This window comes from Canis lupus, chromosome 23 (assembly GCF_003254725.2).
Source record: "Canis lupus dingo isolate Sandy chromosome 23, ASM325472v2, whole genome shotgun sequence".
Taxonomy (NCBI): Eukaryota; Metazoa; Chordata; class Mammalia; order Carnivora; family Canidae; genus Canis; species Canis lupus.
The window spans coordinates 20,619,893-20,636,412 of NC_064265.1; the positions used below are offsets into that span (position 1 = coordinate 20,619,893).

The window sequence follows — 16,520 nt, forward strand, 5'->3', positions numbered from 1 at the left end:
AGCTGCTGCCCATGTAATACCACACGTGGAGTTAAGAAAGACTGATGAGCCCAGGTTTTGGGCTGAGACTTTTCCATCCATAGCCTCTCCAATCCCTTTGCCATGTTCATGTACACAAGGTTACCTGCATGCTTTCATTCCCAGCTTCTGTGTCTTTGTTGAAGGGTTGCCCCAAGTGTCTAGATTCTAATTTCCCTACACATGGAGGGTTGGCAGTACCTAGGAATTTAAGTTCTCCCAAATACAGTCCTTAGCCAATGGTTAATAGATGCAGGGGTATAATATACTCCTCCCTGGCCGCCTAATGGGAATAACTGAGGAAGTACCTATACTGTTGCCAGAGCTTCCCTGTAGCATCAATCCAGTGACCAGCTGTAGGATTTTGCTTGATAACCTTACTGGCCTCCTTTCTTCCCTAGTTTTCACCATTGATTTGTTCTGGGAATGTTTCCTAATCAATCACTTTAACATGAATCCTAATCTCAAGGTCGGTTTCTAGGGAACTCTTCCTAAGAGAGGTGGTTCATTGTGGATGCTTGCAAGTGCCTTGCCGGGGTCACAGAGGTCGGCCCACACACCTGAATGAAATGGATACTACCCCTGCAGCAGGAAATGAGATGGGCTTCCTTCTTTATAGTTGATTCTGGCCAGATCTCTCCTTCGGGACCTAGGCATTCATTTCCCCAGCTTCTGGGAACATTGGCAGCTCACATTCTTCTCTGTGAATTGTCATTAGCCAAAGGGCAGCCCCCATGGCATGGCTGTTCAATGTGGAGTTCAAGGCCAGGTCTGCTTGTCTCCATTTGGGACAACTTTAAAGTGCTATCCCAACTCTAGAACTTCCATGGCATCAACTGAAAACTGTTGTTATTCCTTGTAACCCAATTCCTTCTGCCCAGCCCTGCTTTTTTATTCCCCAAGGTATTCTGAAGGACATTCTTCCATAAAACTCTTGCCAATAAATCTCTTTCTCAGAGTTTGTCTCCTGAGGAAACTGACCCAAGCTATATTCTTCAACCTTGAGAGAGAGGGGTGGGTGACCAAACTGACAGTTGAGAGGTCTGAAAACAAAGGCTTAGAGAAGTAGCTTGCTGGAGGCTGCATAGTTTGTAAGGATTAACAGAATCTGACTCAAACCACCTGGGTTTGAATCTGGATACCTTTCTATTTGCACATAAAACATCTAAAATGTGTGGCTAAATTTTCTTTTTGGAGGTTTTTATTTTCATTACTTATTTTAATAGTATATTAAAATATTTTATTTACTAGTTTTTGTTTTCTTCTAATGAGAATAACTCCTAACTACATATGCTTCAGGATGATGGGCCATGTTAAACTTCTCTCTACCAAGTACACTTATTTGTACTCTAAGATTAAAAAGGGAGTTTTCTGGCACTCAGTACTCAGAAAAACATCCAGGGCAATACTGTGTGCTCTAAGGATGTTTCTATATGTTGGAAGGAAGTTTCCATCATGTGCTAATGATAACATTTCCTTTTGGAGCATATGCCCAAAAGAATAGCAGCTTAATGGGAGAACTTTGATTAACTGCCCAGACAAGTTTCTGTCAACTACTATTAATAACAAAAGATATATATGGATCTGAACACTGTGCGCACACACACATATGTACACACTCACACATACTGGATCCTCCCTTTCCTTCACCATCTTATGTTGGGGTCTGTCAACCTTGAGCAAATAGGACTATAAAAAGTGTTCATTAAATTATTTATTGTGCCTAGCTGTGCTATGGCTGCAGAAAATGAATAGGATTATGCCTGGTGTTTTGCCAGATATGGCCTAGTATTAATAAAAAGAGAGACATAATCTCATCTGCTGTGAAGCTTTAGAAGAAAAATAAATTCTGAAGAAAATATTCTTGATAACATTGGAAATTAAGTCTATAATAGTTTATTGATATTTATTAAATACATTTCATTAGCACTGTTGAGATGGGAAAGCAAGGAGTAAAAGGGAAAAATGAAATGTGGGAATACAGGTTGGCTGGCAAGAATGACAGAGTGAGCCTGATAAACAGGATATGTCTGCGGTTGATTGGTATCCTCAATTTCACTGTTTTTTTCTGACCTGTCATGGATATTTCTCTCTTGAGTTTATGAACAAGGAGATAATCATGATGTTCTGCTGCTGCTGTCCAGTAGAATTTTCCTATATCTTCCATGCCCAATATGATAGTCAGTAGCCATGTGGGGTTATCTAATACTTGAAATGTAAGTGCAACTGCAGAGCTGAATGGTAATTTTCTTTAATTAAAAGTTAAATTTAAATCGCTGTATGTGGCCAGTGGCTAGTACATTGGATGGTGCAACCTACAATTATGTAATAAGGTGAAAATTTTAGTTCTTAACATTTATCATTAGGATTCCTTTTAGGTATAAAAATGACTTTCCTTAGGATGACTGGTGCTAAGCCCATTTAGGATATATATTCCACTTTATATGTATTAGCTTATTTAATTCCCAGTTTAACTCAATGAGATAGTAATTATTATTATTCCCATTTTAGAGGCAATGAATCTGAGGTTAAAAGAGATTAAGTTACTTGCCAAGAGTCACATAATAAGTATAGATCCAAAGATGTGTCTGTCAGTGGATACAGCAGATGCTGCAGCATCATGGCAGAAGGACGAATTGCTTGGCATGAATTAAGGGATGGTCTGAAAAGATGATGAGATGAGTGAGAAAAATGGAGAGAGTCTGAGATTCTATGGGGTGAAAAGCTCATGAGGCTGTGGGGAGGGGACTTGGGTTATGTTATAAACATGGTAACCACTAGCCACATATGCTTATTTAAATTTAAAGACATTAAAATTAAATAAGTCTAAAATTCAATTTCTCAGTTATACTGGCCACATTTCAAGAGTTCAAAAGCCACATGTGCCTAATAATGACTGTAGATATGGTGCAGAAGTAGGGCATTTCCATTATCATAGAAAGTTCTATTGGACAGGACTGAGTCATAGGACAGTTCAGGATGACTGTATCTATTGACCAGGGAGGTGGTTTTCACTGATGTAAAGTAAATCTCTCTTTCATCTTCCCCCCAAATTACCAGCAAAGCCCATTAATTTCATGAATGGCCTATAGGAGTAAATATAAATTGAAGAAAGGGTTATATTTCTTGCCTAGGTCAATATGACATGGTATATGGGATGAGCTTCAAAAGCAAGAGGCTGAAGTCTCAGGTGGTCACATAAGTTGTAAAAGGTGTTCTTAGGGTAGGATTGGAGCTTAAACTCCCATAAACTGTGGAATTAGGGGAGTGATGGTGGTTCAAACTAATTTTCACTAAGATTTGTGGATACTGCGACCCTCTCTCCTCCAGCTGGCAGTATTCATATGACCATTCTTATAATGTGAAAGAGGGAATTATGTTCTACTCTTATTCTTGATCTCATAATCTTTAAAACATTTGTCAAGTTTTCTTGAAAGCTGCAATTTGTAGTAAGTTTGTATTTATCCATCCTGCTACTGATTTTAAGTCACCACACAGGAGACATTCCTGGCTCTAATTAATAATAATGGTTAGCAATCTAAGTACAAAACACTGTTTTAAGCATTTTATACATATTAAACTCATTTGTTCCTCAGAGTAACTCAAGGAAATAGTGTTCTCCTCATTTTAAAGGCAATGAATCCAAGGCACAAGAGAATAGGTAACTTGCCATGAGTCCCATAGTGAGAGAGGCAGGATTTTTCCTCAGAGGCCAACACAATGTCTTTCTTGGGTTTCAATAGGCAGGTAACCAGTGTCTTATGGTTTGTTGGCCTGGCTCCTGAATCTTGCCCTTGTGTGTTGCCTTCATGGATACCTCGCTGCAAGAAGAGTCAGCTCTGCAGGTGAATTGAATACATTAATTCACATGCCCATCATTTCTGGGAGTATGGAATTGAAACACTGAAGAACATCAGGGACACCCTGAACACTTTGTAATTGTGAAGGAGCCAACCTCTACCCTTTGGGTGGAAAATAAAAGTTTCCCTGCCCAACTGTGCAGCTCTCTGAAGGAACAAGCTGCCAAGCTATTGAGAATTTCTGGATGTTCACTGAATACCTAGTTGGCATAATTTCACCAGCCATATTACAGGAGAACAAGCAGTAGAGATATAAGCAATCTATAATTAATTGCATATTATACTCCTGTAGAATGGTCGTGATGGGATGGACTTTAGGTATCATCTGGTCCAGACGTTTTCAATGGCTGGGTTGTAGACAAGGAAGACTTTTAAATATGTGGAAGCCAGGTCCTACCCCTGGGGACTCTGATTCCATAGATCTGTGGGTAGGATCTGGACATCTGTACTTTAAGAAGATGTCCACTAAACAGAAATTCATTGGTCACATTTGGAAGATGTTAGAGAAATAACTAATTAATTTAAAATCTGCCAAATTAAGGGGAAAGCATGCACTCATCCTTCTTTTCACTTACCAATGCTAACAGGAAACTTGAATAGCTATTTAGGGAAAATTTCTCATTACAGAAGATTGCAGCTAGTATGTAAAAAAAGAGGTAAAATATCATCATTCTTAAATCCTAATGAATCAATGGATCAAGGCAATGATCATCAATAGCTGTAAATAACACAAAATGGTCATCCTGATGAAGGTACACAATACCACGTATAAAGTGTTCTCACCAAAAACTTAAAATAGAATCTCATCAAGTCTCTATATCTCACTTTCAATTTATAAGAGATATAGAGGACAGAGGAACATGCTAAACAACCCTACCAGTATTCAGTAATCAAAATCCAGACTATGACAACATCTATAGGTCAAATAATCCTGTTTCATCCTCAAATACATTGAAAGGGGGAAAAAGATGAGGGGGAAATCCCTGGAAAATGGATCTTGATAAAGCTCTTGACTTGATCCTACACTTAAAATTATATAAAAAAAAAAAGAAAAAAAAAAAATAAAATTATATATTGTTAATTTTGTTAGGTGTGATAATTACATTGTAGGTACTTTTAGAGTTACTGTAATGTTTATGGATGAAATAAATATTTATGAATAAAATAAGAAGATTTACTTTAAATTATGTCAGAGAAGGGAGGTAGGTAAAGGATTATATGAAACAAGAATAGTCCTAAGTTGACAACAGTTGAAGCTAGGTGATGGACAGTAAGCAGTCATCATACCATTTTTGCAAGTTATGTATATGATTGAAATTGCCAATCAGAAAAAGTTGATAATAAAACTGTGTCCCAAAATGCAAAGGCTGTGGCTTACAGAAAACTACAACTCTCAGGCTGAATCCAGTCTGCTGCCTGTTTTTGTTAATACAATTTTATTAGAATACAATAAACTGTACCTATTTATTTGCCTGCCTGTTGTCTACAATGACAGAGTTGAGCAGTTGCTGCAGAGACTATGTGGTCCATAAAGCCTAAAATATTTGCCATCTGGCCCTTTACAGAACATGTTTGCCAACTCCTAACTTAGAAGAAGTTACAAACTGAGAAAAGAATTAACTACTAATTTTTTGTTTGGTTATTGTTATACATACCATTTCTCATGTGTATGTTTCTAATTTTTTTCAGCTTTTTAAATAATGTTAGAAGGAATATTAGAATTCAAATATCATTTTGTAACTCCTGATGAGTCACCAGTTGTAGGCAATGGTTATCAATAGGAGTAGGTCTAGGCATTGGTCATCAAAGAGTAATACATAATAATATTGATGTAATAATGTGCAATACTATGAATGATGAATGGTTTAAGCTATTGTTCTAAAAAATATATATAAGCCTAGGTGATTCCAATGACTGTACCAAGTTGAGAACATTAACCTCCTTTCTCTTTATTATTCATATGTGAAAAAGTTAGGTCACAGAACAGATACCAAAAGGGAGTACCCACCCAGAGACCCAGACATGTTTCATCATGTGAGTTCTTCCTGCCCTCTCACGGTGTACTAGAGTGTTTAAAACAAAACAAAATGGTATATGAATCCTAGCAAGATATGCTTTGTATCAGTTTTCTCTATCTCAATTCTGGTAGTTCCTATAAACCATATCGGTCAGTAAAATATTGTGTCCTGTAGCACCATTACCTGCCAAGTGGAGAGAGAAAGGAAGATAGTTATGTAATACCTGCCCCTATAGTGATGGCCCATATATTATCTGTCTAATCTTCTAAAGAATTGGGTGGTGCAGAGGGTGGAGTATTATAATATTCCAATACTAGCTTCTCTGAAGGACTAATATATTGCTGATTTAGTAGTGGTCAAAGTTGAGAAGTGGGAAAGGAATGGTTGGGAAAAACTCTAAGGAAACTTGGGCTCTCACAAGGCTAAAGGAAGTAATGCTGGAGTAGCAGAAAAGCTTGAAGCTGAAAGACTTGGTTCAAGTCCTGGCTTTTTTCTTATGACAAGGTGACTTAGAAAAAGCCCCTTAACCTTTATGAATTGCAGTTGCCTCTGATGTAGCAGGCTAACTTCACAAGGTTGTTGTGAAGATTAAATGGAGTAATGTATCTGAAAGAATTTTGTAAACTCTATAACACTAGGTAAATAGAAGTTCTCATTACTTAGGCTCATTCATTTTGCCAATGAACTAAAGCCATCTTTGGTGGTTGCCAAGTTCAGGAACGTTAAAAGAAGCATTTGGCTTTCTTGCAGATGGGTGATTTACACTGAATCTAAGCTGTTGCATGCTGTCTTTTTAGACTAAATAGCTTACTTTCCATTTATTCTCTTGTCTCTAGGAAGGGAGCTGGATGTGTCATGGAGAAGAAGCATAGAATGAAAAGAGATGCAGGAGTTGAGGCAGCCATACACTTCTTTTAGAAGCAGTATCCCTCTATAATTTGGCAGAGAGAAGGTAAAACGAATACAAAGTAATGTGTGATAGAAAACAGAACTGAAAAAAAAAAAGAAAAAAGAAAACAGAACTGAGGGGATGCCTGGGTGGCTAAGCGGTTGAGTGTCTGCCTTGAGCTCAGAGTGTGATCCTGGAGTCCTGGGATCGAGTCCCACATCGGGCTCCCTGCATGGAGCCTGCTTCTCCCTCTGCCTGTGTCTCTGCCTCTCTCTCTCTCTGTCTCTCATGAATGAATAAAAAAAAAAAAAAAAAGCAAACAGAACTGAGAAGGGAGGAGTGAGGAACACAGAGATGGTAGATGTACTTTCAGATACACATGGTTTGCAGTCACCTATAGCATGACATTCCAAAACTAAATGCAGTTTCCTGGTTTTATGTGTAACTCTGGCATCTTCCCAGCCTATTTACTTCCTTTGGTTCTAAACAGTATCTGACAAAGTGTAATGCACATAGCAAGAACTCAGTAAATATTTGTGGAGTGAATATTTCCGTTAAGGCTGAAAATTGAGAGTTGGCTACACATATTCCTTTCCTTTCGTAACAGGACTTTGATAGCTTAGAGAAGGGCTGAGCCATTCAAACAACATTGAGAATTCAGTTCAGGTTTGACGTGGTTAATTATCATCCTGTTTTCTCTGGCTTGGCCAGATATCATAACTACTTTCAAAGGTTCTGTACAGCTAGGATACAGCTAGAAGCCACTGACAGTCTTGGAAACTACTATTATCTAAACATTTTGCAGAGATGTATTTTTTATTCTCTGTTAGCAACTGAATTCTTGCTTTTATATTTAGTCTAATTGCCACTCAGAGCAGAATATTTTTAATTGGTGCATCCTTTCTACCTTGCCCACTTCTAAATATATGAATAAACATGTTTGCTGCTTAAAAAAAAAAGAGTAAGAGTTTCTTGAGAAGGTCATCATTGCACTAAGATTCTTCGATATCTTAGATATTGAATAATATTATAGGTATTAAATGATATAGCTATTAAATAAATGTGTATATTTATACACAATACTGACTGGATCATGAGGATATAATGTACAACATGGTGACTATAGTTAATAATTCTGTATTCCATATTTGAAAGTTGCTAAGAGGGTAGATATAAAAATTCTCATTGCAAGTAACATCTTACAGCTATGGTGATGGATGTTAACTAGACTTATTGTGATGATTTCCCATAAATATGAATATTGAATCATTATTTGTATACCTGAAACTATTATAATGTTATATGCCAGTTATACCTCAATAAGAAAATAATTTGACAAGGTTGAATATTCATATTGAATTACAGTATGAATATGCAAAAAAAAAATACTGAGCATTTGGGATAGCATTTGTTTCTGACGTTTAATGCAGGTGACCCAGACAGTACTGGCTCTTTTTGAGAAATTTATTGCTTAGGACTTGCCTTAAGTCAGGTTGGTTAGAATCAGAGCCTGGGATGGGGATTCTTGCTTGAATGATTTATTGGGGAAGTGTTCCCAGGAGAACAGGAGCACGGAAGCAGGAGAGAGTAAGGAAGGGAGCTAAGCACGGATGTGGTATCAGCTGGAGACTGGCTTCAGCCTGACCCCGTGGGGTGCTGACAGTATCACTACATGGCTCCTTTTCAAAGGTAAAAGGAGTTTGAAAGCTCAGTGAATTTTGTAGTCATTTTACTTGACTAATGAAAAATCATATGAAGGAGAAAAGATCCTGGAAGCTCAGGTAACAGCATTTCCTGTCCCTAAAAGAATTTCTGTTCTTCATGCATTTTCTTTGGTTAAATTAATCCAGAAATAATGTTTTTAACCTCTCATGCTTTACCTTTTTTTTTTTTTAACAAAGAAATTGATGAATGTGGAAGAATTGACTAAAGATTATTGCTTGAAATACTATTCTGGAAAGAAATTGTAGAAATTAATAGCACTTATGATGTGTACATAGATAGATATGGCAATTTTGAATTTGTTAATTCAATCTTTTAGTTCATATTTAAAAAATAAGACTTTCAAATTTAAAAATAATCCTTGGTTTAATTGTTATGTAAAGGACGACAAGTAGCAGCTCACAAGATGCATATAGAGAAAATTTTTGCCAACATCAGTAAGACAAATATTATTAAGTGTCTAATTAGGAAATTCTACCACCCTGAGTAGACTAAGTGTTACATGAAACTTCTTACTTGAATACAGTTGGTGACGATTATTTCAGTATGTGTGTGGAAGGAGAGATGTTAGCGAGAATGAGATAGGATTGTAAGAACGATGGTGAAGATTTGGTAGATTTTTCTAAAGCTAAATACAGAGTATGTATATATACATATTCTATATATATTCTCTCTATATATATTTTACATATATATAGTAAATGTATAGCTAAACAGAGAATATATATATTCTATGGGAATATATATTTCCCCATAGAATGTCATTTCATATCCATTTCACTGTTAGCACCAAAATGGAAATAGCATTTGCTACCTAAATTGGGTTAAGAGAGAAATAGATTAAAATTCATACAACATTTTGCATATGATAATGTGATGAAATTTGTCAAAATTACTCATTGTCTCTTCCCTTCTTACTCCTTTCTACTTTGTAAAAATGGGTCAATAATTTATACTATCTCAGGGCACCTGGGTGGCTTAGTGGTTGAACATCTGCTTTTGCCTCACGTTGTGATTCCGGGGTCCTGGGATCGAGTTCCGCATCAGGCTTCCCCTTTGCCTATGTCTCTGCCTCTCTCTGTGTGTCTTTCATGAGTAAATAAATAAAACCTTAAAAAATATACTGTCTCTAAAGGTGTTATTTATTGCTTTTTAAAGACTTCTCATTCTTTCACTGATTATTTTTTATTCTATAATTCTTTTTTATAATTAAATTAAATTTATTTAAGTAAAGTACCCCCAAAGTAGAGGTCCAACTCAACCTGAGATCAAGAGTCATATGTTCTACCAACTGAGCCAGTCAGGTGCCCCCTATGATTCTTTTTTGATACATGTGCACAAAAAGGTATGAGAGAATTATAATAAACAAGCAAACAAAAGATCATGAAGTATGTGTACTATGATCTAAAATACTGTGTACTCATAGAAAAAGACATATGGGCCTATATCTGGACCCAGATACTTTCCCTGTGAGCACTACAAAAACAACCACAAGGATGGGGAAGAAGGAAATTGGGAGACTTTGAAGGTCAGTTGGCTGTATAAAATGTGTATAAAATGTGTATAAATGTGTATAAGTCCCAGCATAAAAGTAATTTAGTAAAGGTCAGAAAGATGTTGGGGTTTTTTATGAGTTATCAGAATGATGTGAGACAACATTGGGGAATTAGCAAAGTGCCAGAATCGAAAGGGAGTGTCAATAGGAAAGCTAGAAGCCTAGGGCCTGAAGGAGACTCAGGTAGGAAAGAGTTCAGAAACTTCGAAGGGGACAGAGTTTGAGCCAGGTTCAGGATAAACCCCTGTTGCCACTGCACAACATCCTATAATTTACAACCTAACCTTAATCCTTGTTGCTGTTTTTTTTTTTTTTTTTTTAAGATTTTATTTATTTATTCGTGAGAGACACACAGAGAAAAGCAGAGACATAGGTAGAGGGAGGAGCAGGCTCCCCGCCCAGACCCCGATGGGGGACTCCATCCCAGGAACCCTGGATCACAACCTAAGTCTAAGGCAGATGCTCAACCACTGAGCCACCCAGGTGCCCCGAGGGACAGAGAGAGAGAGAGGGAGAGAGAGAGAGAGAGAGAGAGAGAATCTTTAGCAGGCTCCATACTCAGCACAGAGTCCTGCATGGGGTTTCATCTCACAACCCTGAGATCATGACCTGTGCCAAAATCAAGAGTCAGATACTTAACCGACTAAGCCACCCATGTGCTGCCTTGTTGCTTGCATGATAAATAACAATCCTTTCCCAGAACTGGAGTCTTGACTCGGTTTAGTGCCCTGGGCCCTCACTAAGACCAGTCCTTCCAGAAGGATTCCTTTGCATGTCACATAGGCCCGCTCAGGGCTGGCCTTTCTCTCTGGTCCTGACTTCATCGAGAGATCCTTTGTATCCCTCCCTTACTCTTCACTGCTACTGCCTGGGAAAGTCATCAGAATTTTTTGTTCTGAGACTAAAAAAAGGGCACTGTCATGCAATGTTGCCTCCTTGAGGACATCCAAGGGTTTCTGAAGACCTAAAGATTGGTGGCAGGACCTTGAAGGGGCACAGTGAAGAGAAGGCAGTCTCAGTACCAGTGGGCCTCCAGACCCTAACAAGACTGATGTAGGGGCGGGTCTTCCCAGCAGACAGTGGACCCCAAAAGTGGTTTCCAGGTGTGAGTACATTCCCAGGGTAGTGTAAGAGATGATTCCCTGGGAGGTGGGCAAAAAATGTCAGAGTTCCTGGGTTTTTTTCCCCTTATCTAACATTAAGCCTTAGTAATATTGAATATGCATGTGGACATTGGTACCTTTTATGATTGTGAGATGGTGCATATTATGGTCTTTGAGGCATCTTAAGGCAAAGATGGGCGCTCCACTATGTGTGGTGTGTGGTGTGCAGTGGGTGGGGTTGACCTTGGCATCTTCACTTACTTGAATGTTACTAAGTGCTGTGATTGATGTGTTCTGGGCTACTTGTGCCATATTAATTGTGTTTATAAATATTTCTATCTACTCAAACTAACCCTTGCAAAATGAACAAGAGGGTTAAGCAGATTCCTACAAAGAGACTGAAGACTAAACTAAATGTAAGTATAAGCAAACAACAAGAAAGCAACAGAGCTGGTGTCACTTTTATTCCTAGATAGACTCATCAGTCACTGAAGAGGTAAAAATGATGTTGGTCCCACTAGATCTGACAAAGTTAGCCAGAGTAAATTGTCGTTAGCACAATGACTTTATGATGTAGATCTACATTGATTTTCATAATGATGGTCCTTACCTTTTGTGAATGTGGAGCACTAAGATATCAGTGTATGTGTTTTTTTTTTTTAATTTTTATTTATTTACTTATGATAGTCACAGAGAGAGAGAGAGGCAGAGACACAGGCAGAGGGAGAAGCAGGCTCCATGCACCGGGAGTCTGATATGGGATTCGATCCCGGGTCTCCAGGATCGCGCCCTGGGCCAAAGGAAGGCGCCAAACCGCTGCGCCACCCAGGGATCCCTCAGTGTATGTGTTTTTAAGCACAGGATGAACTTGGTAGAACAAAGGAGGAACAGGACAATAAGGAGTTGGCTTTATTTTTCTCTAAACATCATTCTTAATCATGATTGTCTTAGTCCATTCAGGCTATTATAACAAAATACCATAATGAGTGGCTTATAAAAAACCAGAAATTTCTTTTTCACAGTTCTGGAGGCTGGGAAATCTGAGATCATGGTGCCTGCATGTTTGCATTGGCTCCTAAGGGCCCTCTTCCTGGTTCATAGCTGGCACCTTCCCATCAGGTGAAAGGGTCTAGGGGAGCTCTCTGCGGTTTCTTTAATGAGCATTAACTCCGTTCATGAGAGCTCCAGCCTCATGATCTAATCACCTCACATAGACCCCACCTCCTAATAATTCACATTGGATATTAAAATTTTAACATATGAATTTTGAGGTGGCCACATTCAAAACATAGCAATGATATCCCCCACCCCACCCCATTGTTGAACAAGTTATTGGATTAATATTATTTTAGTCACTTGCAGCTATGTAAAAAGCCTCATGTAGGTAAATATAAGCCATCTTCAGGTGTTAGAGGATTCAACTCAGCCTAACACTGAAACAGCACTCTCACACCCAGGGGACTTACAGTGTCAGAGGTGTCTCAACCTTTCTCAGGTAGATGAAGAGAAGCAAGAGCCTTTTGTCACTGGTGCCACTATTGTTCTATCTTGATTAACACTGTCTGGCTCTTCCATGGGACATTTGTGTGTTGTTTGGAATGTCCTCCCGTGGGAAGTGATGTGGGTGATACATTCTACTACCGACTCCTGGGTCCAGCCCCTTCAGCTCTTACCTTCGGCAGTCTACCCTACAGACTCTAACTCCTCACCCTTGTCCTCATGGGTTGTTTTCTTGGGAAGGCCCCATCAAGACAGTTTGGACATGCATCTATGTGCCCATGGGAACCACCTACATTCTCGCCACCCAAAAGAGAGCATTCAGGTCTGCTCTCCTCTTGCCTTTGATGGCTGAAGGCTCTACCTACCCTCCTGCTCTCTGTTGTCACTAGCTGGTAAATAGATCCCAATCTCCATGTTCACCCTTGCCTTCATTCAATCAGTCCCCAAGTTATTCTGATTTTACCTCTTAAATATTTCTCAAATGGATTTTTTCCCTCTCTTTTCTTACTGCCATTTTTTGAGTTCGATCTTCATCTATTTTTCTTTCTAACTTATCTTGTCCTCTTGAAACCTACCCTCCATGTAACTGCTGGAATGATTATCAAAAATGAAAATTGAATCCCATCACTATTCTGCATAATGAACGTTGATGTTTCTCCTTGGGCATTGCCTACAGGATCAGTCCCAAGTTTAACTTGGCCTAAAAGCTTCTCCATGATCTGATTCCTGGTCACCATAAACACATGCCAAGGTACATCCTGGCTGCCTTGATTTTTACTATCCTTCCATTGGAAATGTTTTCTAGCCATCATGCTGTCCTCCCCACAGCTAACTCATTCGTTAAGACTCAGCTCATTTTAGTCTCCTCCAGGGGCCTTCCCCTGAGACCTCACCTCCACCTACACTCCCATTGGCCCTGAGCTGGGTTAGGAGCCCCTCCTCATCCCTCTTTAGGCTCTTTTTGTCACTGTTGGTTCTATTACTGCACTTACAGTGTATGTTCCAGTATGTATGTGTCCATTAGACTGAGCATCTGGGAGGAAGAACAGGGTCTTTTTGATTTGACTTTCCTTGTGCTGGCACATGATAGGCACTAAAATATTTGCTGAAGGAATAAGTGAAGAAATGGAAGAATAAAATAAGGCTTTAAGATAACAGAGGGCAGGAGATGAGGTTGGAAAAGATGATTTGACTCCTTCTTTCCCCTTTATTGTTTCTGCTGCAATTCTGAGTCACCACCAAGTGGGCTTTCTCAACAGCAGTGGGGAAGCCATCTGTGCTCCCACCACCTGTCTGCATGTCTTTTTTTCCCACTTAAGAAAATACATGGCCAGAGTAGAGATGATCATTCCTTTGACTTGTAGCACAAAGATTTCTTGCCTAAGAGGATTGTGACAGTTTGCCTGGTTTTAGGAAACAAAACAAACAACGGAACTGGTGCCTGTGGGTTTTCTCATTGGATTCCAGACGTGTGGTGGGTGTGAGTAATCATAGAGAGGTATTTCTGAAATGCTTCTAGGTTTCCAAGGTTGTCTGATAGTCCCAATTCTTACAAAGCATTTTCAGACTTTTCATGACTGCAGTTGCCAATGGGAAGGTAGACTAGGAATAGGCAGGATGATAGGCAGCCATGAGAATCTGGGACCAGGATGGCTGGAAGACCTAGAAACAGTATTCAAGAAGCTGCCATTTGATGAGGCTCCTAAATAGCAGGGTTGGGGAGGTAGAGAAAGGCAGGAACATGGTGGGCCCTATGGCACATTTTGCCTCTGTCTGTATTTACCTAGTGTCTAGCACTGAATCTGGGAAATAGCAGACATCTGCTAAGGGAGAAGGTGACACAGGACTTAGCAATGTCTAGGATTATTTCAAAAAAAACAAATAAACTTGTCTTAAACCATGGCAGACACTGAAAATAACTTAGTCTTGCAAAAGTATGGACTTTCTAAATTAAGAGAAATGGTTTTGGCCTTCAGTTCTTGCATATGCCTAAGATCATTGTTATATAAGCAGTAAGATCTTTCCTGTAAAACTCTGAAGAAACACCAATATGCTTTTGCAGCCTGCTCAGTATCCATCTCCCCTTTTTCTGATAAAAGAGCCCCACCTTTTCTTTTGGGGAATTATCCTTCTCTGTAGTTAATCCATGTGAGATCTGTCCTCTTGTTTTCAGAAATGGACATGTCTAAGACCCGAGACTAGGCAATAAAAGGATAGCAACTCCTGGCCACAGTGATGTGTCTAGGGGAGAGGACAAAAGTCAGGCCTTGAAGATACAGGCTTGGCTCTTATCTTGGAATGATTGTCAAAAAAAGCTGGCTTTCTTTCTTTTCTTTCTTTTTTCCTTTCTTTCTTCATTAGAGAGAGGAAATCTTAAGCATTTTGGACTAAGCATGGAGCCTGACATGGGGCTTGATCTCATAATCCTGAGTTCATCACCTGAGCCAAAATCAAGAGTTGGATGCTTAACCGACTAAGCCACCCAGGTGCCCCAAAGAGGTTGCTATGAGAAAATGTAAGCCTAGAAATGCTGGAAGCCGTGTTTGGGAAAAGCCTACCTGGAAATTATGCCAAGTCAGAGGAAAGCAGAGCATAATGATGGAGAAAATCAGATTCCTGATAACATTGTATGTATGCCTAGATCAAGCCAGACCTGTAACTAACTTAACCCTGGATTTGTTATATTCCAAAAGTCAATAAATTTCTTTTGTTTAATTAAGTCAGTTTTAATGGATTTTCTGTTATTGTCTATCCCCAAATTTCTCACATTCTAAGACCCTGGAATTCTGCTAGGAGTGGATGGAGTCTTACCTACTGCTGTCTAGGAGATACTTCTTGTATATGCCCTCTGGTTCACACAGGAACATGACAGAGGCTCACACTATGGAAAATGACAGGAGTTATTAGGACAGAAGCTCATCCCACCTACTCTTTTTCTTAGGTAGATATGTAAGGTAAAGAAATATTGACTTGAGACATGATATGTATTTTTAAGGTTACTATGACATTTTGAATACTTTCAAAAGAGAAAATAATTTTCCACTTTTCCCTCACCCTCCATTTCTTCTTCTTCTTTTTAAAGATTTTATTTATTTATTCATGAGAGACAGAGAGAGAGAGAGGCCGAGACATAGGCAGAGGGAGAAGCAGGCTTCCTGCAGGGTGCCTGATGTGGGACTTGATCCCAGGACCCAGGATCATGACTTGAACCAAAGGCAGATGTTCAACCACTGAGCCACCCAGGGGCCCCTCTATTTTTTTTTTCTAAGGACAGTGATAAGAAAAGCTCTTCTACTTTGAATCTTGAGTTTTCTGTTTGTCCTTGCTTCCTATCCCTCTTTCCCACAGCCCTCCTGCCAGTCTCCCAATGTGGTGCCTGGGACAGCCTTGCCACAGGGCCCATACCAATGCCAATAGCTCCAATTCAGAAATAGTTCTGACATCATTGTTCTAACTTTACCTTCTCTCTCTCTCTTTTTTTTTTCCTCTCTCTTTCTTATTTGCATTGGACTCAGTTCTGTATTTATTCCACAAATATTTATTGGCACCTACTATATGATAAGCACAGTTTTGGGCATTTCAGATATATCAGTGAACAAAACTGTTCTCACAGAGCTTGCATATTATAGTGTGTGCATGTGTGTGTAGACAATGAATAATAAATATTACAAGCAGGTAAATTATATAGTCATAAAAGGGTCCTGAGGAAAAAAGATGAAAAAGCAGAAAAAAAGAGAGTAAGGGGTTCAGGTTTCCTGGGAGTGAGAATGGTTGCAGCATTCCATAGATCATACTGAGAAGGTAAAATGTGAGTAGAGACCTGGAGGGAGGGAGTTAGCTGTTAGATTTGGGGGA

The 16,520-nt window shown here is 39.1% G+C and overlaps 1 protein-coding gene and 1 long non-coding RNA gene across 2 annotated transcripts in view; one reads left to right on the forward strand and one right to left on the reverse strand.

Moving 5' to 3' along the window:
* LOC125753389 (uncharacterized) overlaps positions 1–15,384 on the forward strand; it is a 34,541-nt gene extending 19,157 nt beyond the window's left edge. Inside the window, exons 2-3 of the long non-coding RNA XR_007405089.1 lie at positions 6,733–6,848; positions 15,027–15,384. This is a non-coding gene — a long non-coding RNA (uncharacterized LOC125753389). The remainder of the gene's footprint in view (positions 1–6,732; positions 6,849–15,026) is intronic.
* LOC112668619 (ubiquitin-conjugating enzyme E2 E2) overlaps positions 1–15,494 on the reverse strand; it is a 404,581-nt gene extending 389,087 nt beyond the window's left edge. Inside the window, exon 1 of the mRNA XM_049099626.1 lies at positions 15,477–15,494. The gene's annotated coding sequence lies outside the window, so the exon portion shown is untranslated. The remainder of the gene's footprint in view (positions 1–15,476) is intronic.
* Positions 15,495–16,520: the final 1,026 nt, after the last annotated feature.